Here is a 6,121-nt window from a genome sequence, read left to right as displayed (position 1 = left end):
GCCTTTCAACCCCAACAAATGAGTGGTGTGTGTTTTATGGGTATGGCGGGATGGCAACTTGACGATGTGGGGGTCAATATTACCCACTTAGTTAAGTCAAACATACCGCCGTTCCTCTGCCCCATCTCACACTGTATTTAGCAGATCGATGACAAATCTGGCTTCCTCCAATCGTTGCGTGCCCCATGAGCTGTACGCCAGATGGGGCATGCAACGATTGGAGGAAGCCGGATTCGACGTTGATCTGCTAAATACATTTTGAGATGGGGCGGAGGAATGGAGGTATGTTTGACTTAACTCAGTGGGAAATGTTTTAAAAACAAAGCGCCTTTCAAAATGTTAATGAATTAAAATGCCCCTGTTTTAAAATATTACATATATATATATATATATATATATATATATAGATGTATAAAAATTGATAGTACACTGTATTACAGGAAGAAAAGAAAAACAAATAAAAAGGGTATGCAGGAAGTTGATGAGGACTTGTGAATGCAATAAATAAGTCAAAAAAAAGAAAGAAAAAAAAAAGATACAATGTACATGAAAAAAACTGTGCACAGAATATTTGTATAAAAAAGTAGACGTAGGCGCACACACAATTATAAATGATATTTAAGAAAATCATATAAAATAATGGAATATGCAAGTGTCGAGGGTAGGGAATTCCTGGGTATCCAAATGCCCATGTGTCACGCACAAATTTTTTCTGGCAGTGTTAAGAATGAACTTGTAGTCCAAGAAAAGGGAAGTGAGTGCTTCCATCCCCCAAAAAACCTCCAGGAGAACAAACAAAACACAGGCAGATGGGTGTTTGGGAATTCCAGACCCAGATTCAGAGTTTCCACCAAATTTGTGTGAAATATTGGTTTTCTTCAGAAAGACTCATCATTGACAACAGACATGTCGCCTTTTGGGGTTGAAGATCGAGAAGATCCCTTGTCTGTGCTCTCAGAGTCTGAGCTCTGATTCTGCTGCTCTGAGCCTGCACTGGAGGTAACTGTGAATGAAGAACGAGTCTTTTCTTTAAAGTCTGTGATTATTACAGTGACATTCCCCACAGTTACAGCCAGCTGTTGGGCCGTACTCCTGTCCACATTTTTAAGTCTGGGTCTTGAAGTGTGATTAAAGTTGCCTATTTTCTTTGTTGGATTTCCCGTTTGAAAACTGGGTGGATCTCTTAGAATGTCCACCTTTGGTCTTGTCTTTTTAGTGGTAATTCTCTTTACAACAGTTGAGTTGATGTCGCGATCAATCTTTTCTCTCTCTGGCTTATCTCTGTCTGTTTTTTGTTCTTTTTCCGGCTTCTCTTTCTCTGGTTTTTCTTTTTCTAGTTTATCCCGGTCTAACTTGTCTCTAACTATTTTTTCCCGTTCTATCCTGTCTCTAACTATTTTTTCTCTGTCTTGCTTTCTCCATTTTTTCACGGTCTAACTTTTCTCTGTTCATCTTTTCCCTATCTAGCTTTTCTTTTTCCATTTTTTCCTGGTCCAGCTTCTCTCTTTCCAGCTTTTCCTGGTCCAATTGATCCTGATCCAGCTTCTCTCTGTCTATTTTTTCTCTGTCTATTTTTTCTCTAACTTTTCCCGATCAAGCTTCTCGTGGTCTATTTTTTTCCCGATCCAGCTTTTCTCTGTCTAGTTTATCTTCTTCAGGCTTTTCTTTGTCCGTTCTCTCTTTTTCAAGTTTCTCTGGCCTTTCCTTCTTTTCTTATTTTGGTGGAGGTGGGGTAGCATATTGCTGGGCAACTTGTTGAGCAACTAACTGGGAATTTATTCTGGGCTTCCTGGTAGATGTCCCTTTTCTGACATCACAGATGCTGCATTTGAAGGCTTCAGCACTATTTTTGAAGGTGCACACGCTACAATCCCAGTAACCTTCATCTGCAGAAGGTTTGGCTTGCCTTTTTGGCCTGGTAGGGCTTTTCTTGTCCCCCATGACCATGGATGTGAGTGTCGGATTTGAATGTGCCCCCCGCGAGGCTGGGTCGCTCCAGTGACGGGCTGAACTGGTATCTGGGTCCGGGTGCGCTCAGCCGCCGAGCCGCTGCCAGACTGCACACACCAGGGATGGAAGGCGGGGCAGGGCTGGCACTGTGACGTCATGTGAGCCTAAAAAGATTACTTTTATATACTGGCCAGTAATTTGTTATACTTTACAATCACTTTAAACTCTGATCTATGGGTTTATTTATGAGACCTATCTAATGAAAGAGCCAACATTATAAATAATACAATACAGTATATGATGGCGCTTTTGGGTACTTACACACATAGTTTGTCTGTTGGAGGGTCTGTGGTGGTCTGTGGTGCTTCAGAATTGTCCCCTGTGGATGTTATGATGGTTTTGAGGAGCTCACACAGAAGCCTTGGGGATATGGAGCAAAGCCATTCTGGGTTTTTAAGGGCTAAAAGGATTTCCTGCACTGCCGATATCACCTATGTAGTAAATCAAAAGCAAATAAGCCAGAGGTCAAAAAATGTCTTTGTTCATTAATGTGTGCAGGGCAGATCCTTAAAGAGACATCATTCTCATATGCTAAATCTCTTAAAAGTGATGCAGCATAACTGTAAAAATCTGGCAAGAAAATATCACCTGAACATCTCTATATAAAAAAGGAAGATATTTGACCTCAAAATTTCTTCAGCTCACCAGAGTAAGTGCTGTGTAAACAGTTATACTTCAGTTGCTGTCTAGTTACAAGTTGGATTTTTTTTAAAAAATAATAGCCAATCAGCATCAGCAGTGCTGAGGTAATGCTTTGCCTCTGCTGTGATCTCATGAGATTTCACTGAAATCTCAGGAGATTTCATAGAACTTAGTTAAACTGAATAGGAAAATAACATGACTGTGCCTGCACATATTAGATGCACACTCCCTTGGAAGTCCTGGGACTAGCATCCCGACTGGCTGCTTAAAGTCTCTCTACAGTGGGGTGTGAATATTGAGGTAAAATATCTTTCTTTATTACATAGAGATGTTCAGTTGATATTTTCTACTCCGTATTTTACAGTTATGCTGCATCACTTTCATGTGCTTCAACATTTGGGTATCATGTCCCTTTAAGGACATCAGTGCAGGAACATTGTATATATAAAGAAACAGCAACTTACAAGCACATTGTTCTCATATTATATTACAATAATGTGAGACAACTGTGAGAAACAGAACTAGGTTTCTATATAGCAGCTCTGTTCAAACATGAGAAAACTGAAAATAAAATTAGATAAAATGTCTGCTGGGCTTCTAAAATGTGTATTTCAATTTCTCATGATCACTGTGAATCAGTGTGTGTGACACAAATATATAATAACAAAATAAAAAGCTGAATTATTTTACATAAGCAGAATTAATTTTAAAGGGACATTAAACACAAGAATTTTTGTTGTTTAAAAATGTAGATAAATCCTTTATTACGCATTCCCTAGTTTTGCATAACCAACACAGTTATAATAATATACTTTTTACCACTGTGATTACTTTGTATCTAAGCCTCTGCAAACTGCCCTCTTATTTCAGTTCTTTTGACAGTTCATTTTTAGCCAATCAGTGTTGACTCCTAGGAGCTTAACGTGCCTGAGCTCAAATGTTATCTATGTGAAAAACATGAACTAATGCCCTCTAGTGGTGAAAAACGGTCAAAATGCTTTCAGATTAGAGGCGGCCTTCAAGGTCTAAGAAACTAGCATATGAACCTCCTAGGTTTAGTTTTCAACTAAGAATACCAAGAGAACAAAGCAAAATTGGTAATAAAAGTAAATTGGAAAGTTGTTTAAAATTACATTCCCTATTTAAATCATGAAAGTTTTTTTTTAACTTTACTGTCCCTTTAAGGAACTGAAACGGAAATGACGCAAGACAAGAGTCACTTCCATGTCACATTAAATTGTGTAGGGGAGAGAATCCGGTTTACTAGTAGAAGCGATATTTTAAAGGGATTGTCTAGTTAAAATTAAACTTTCGTGATTCAGACAGGGCATGCAATTTTTAGCAACTTTCCAATTTACTTTTATCATTAAATATGCTTTCTTCTCTTGGCATTCTTTGATGAAAGCTAAACCTAGGTAGGCTCATAAACTTTTTTGCCCTTGAATGTCGCCTCTTATCTCAGGGCATTTTGACAAATTTTAACAGCTAGACAGTGGTAGTTCACATGTGTCATTTAGATAACACTGCGCTCACTCCAGTGGAGTTGTTTATGAGTCAGCACTGATTGGCTAACACGCAAGTCTGTCACAAGAAATGAAATAAGGGGACAGTCTGCTGAGGCTTAGATACAAGGTAATCACAGAGGTAAAAAGTGTTGGTAATGTAAAACTGGAGACTGGACAATAAAGGGATTATCTATCTTTTTAAACAATACAAATTCAGGAATAGGCTGTCCCTTTAACTGTTTGGCTATATGCAACGGTAAATCAGTTAGCTGGATGGTGTATATAGGGAAGGGGAGGTGCCTGAGTATCTTTGACATTAGTGACTTCATAGCACTGTAAGTAATAAGGAAATATTATCCATTAATATTGGCACTCATTGCTAGATTATAAAGATCTACAAGCGTCCAGTAGGTACTATACAAGGGTCTCACCTGTTGTCTATTAGCTGTGTGCTCCATGTTATCCATGAGGGTGTTAAGTACGAGCTGAGTAGATGCAGAAGACTCAGGCACAGACCTCCATATCAGGCAGGTGTCACTGAAAGAAAAATCCTGTGTCATTTCATTGAATACTACCCATCCTTGTGCACAGTGCTGTATGAGTGTAGCGTGTTGGAAATCTGGCACCCATCTTTGTGTAAGATAATATATGTAAAGCACAAAATAGCAGCGATACCACAAGAAAAATAGATAAAAGCAATATCTAGTTGTTAAAACTCCTAATCCTCTATAAAAATAGGAAGTAATTAGCCATAATGACAATAGTCAGCGCTCAAACAATATTGTCCAATAAAAATAGAATATATATATTAAACATACAGGGCTAGATAACAGCTGCCACGCTATTGTTTGCGCAATAAGCAAAATCACGACCAGGCTAACTTGTGCATGCATTACAAAGTTGATATGCTTGTGCAATACCGCCCCCTGCACATAAGCGGCCAATCGTCACGATTGGGCGGATACGATCAAGCCGATTGCTGTCCAATGCCTCAGAAGTGGCGGACGAGTTAAGGAGCAGCGGTCTTAAGACCGCTGCTTCTTAACTCCTGTTTCCGGTGAGCCTAAAGGCTCGCACAGAAACAGCTGCATTGGGGCCGATTGACGGCTTGTTAAATCGGCCCCTATGTATGTATAAATATTTTTGTTGTGTCACATGTGTATATGTATAATATAGATACATACCTGCTGCTAAGTTCATGCCCCTGCAGTAATGTATCAGTCATTTTCACAGGGTGCTGCACTGTTAGAACATGCAGGGCACCAAGTACAGCCATATGTACATCGTCAGATCTTATATATTTTACTTCCGTAGCAATAGTATGAAATATGTCTGCGACCTGAAATAAAGATCCCATGAGCTACTTTAGAACTGAATACAACAAACTGTGTAAAATACTTTAAATATGGTCATTTTATCAGACTCATTATCATGAGCTAGAAAACAAAACTCTACAAAAACGATTCATTTTAAAATCTAAAACAAATAAATATTTATTTTTTCTTATAATATAAATGATTTACTAGATCTCCATTGTATTTAAGGCTCCCATATCAACCCTTTAGCATTTTCTGTGCAAACACTGCATTCAGATCACGTATTTTTGGCCTCCGTTTCTGTGGCGTTCCAATCCATCAGAGACACGGCCATTTGTATTAATCAATCTGCCAGATTTATAAATGCAATAAACCCAGAACATCTGATTCTCTTTAATTCAGATCCAAAAGTGAACATTCACAAGAAATTGGGGCCGAAATATCAAGCGGCTGGCGGACATGATTCGCTGTGGCAAATTATGTCCACCCCACATCACTAAATGCCGAAAGCATACGCTGTCGGCATTTAACATTGCACAACCATTTCTGGTAAAATGCTTGTGCAATGCCGCCCCCTGCACATTCAGTTTCCAGCGAACCCATGGTCTTTTCTTATATTTTCCACAGTGTTTTATCTCATGTACACAG

General features: G+C 38.9%; 1 pseudogene; it reads right to left on the bottom strand.

Moving 5' to 3' along the window:
- Positions 1-823: 823 nt before the first annotated feature.
- On the bottom strand, positions 824-2,076 carry LOC128635913 (RING1 and YY1-binding protein-like; annotated as a pseudogene).
- Positions 2,077-6,121: the final 4,045 nt, after the last annotated feature.

The sequence above is a fragment of the Bombina bombina genome, chromosome 7 (assembly GCF_027579735.1).
Source record: "Bombina bombina isolate aBomBom1 chromosome 7, aBomBom1.pri, whole genome shotgun sequence".
Lineage (NCBI taxonomy): Eukaryota > Metazoa > Chordata > Amphibia > Anura > Bombinatoridae > Bombina > Bombina bombina.
Note: the sequence above shows the minus strand (reverse complement) of the source record. Positions and strands in the feature narration are given on the sequence as shown.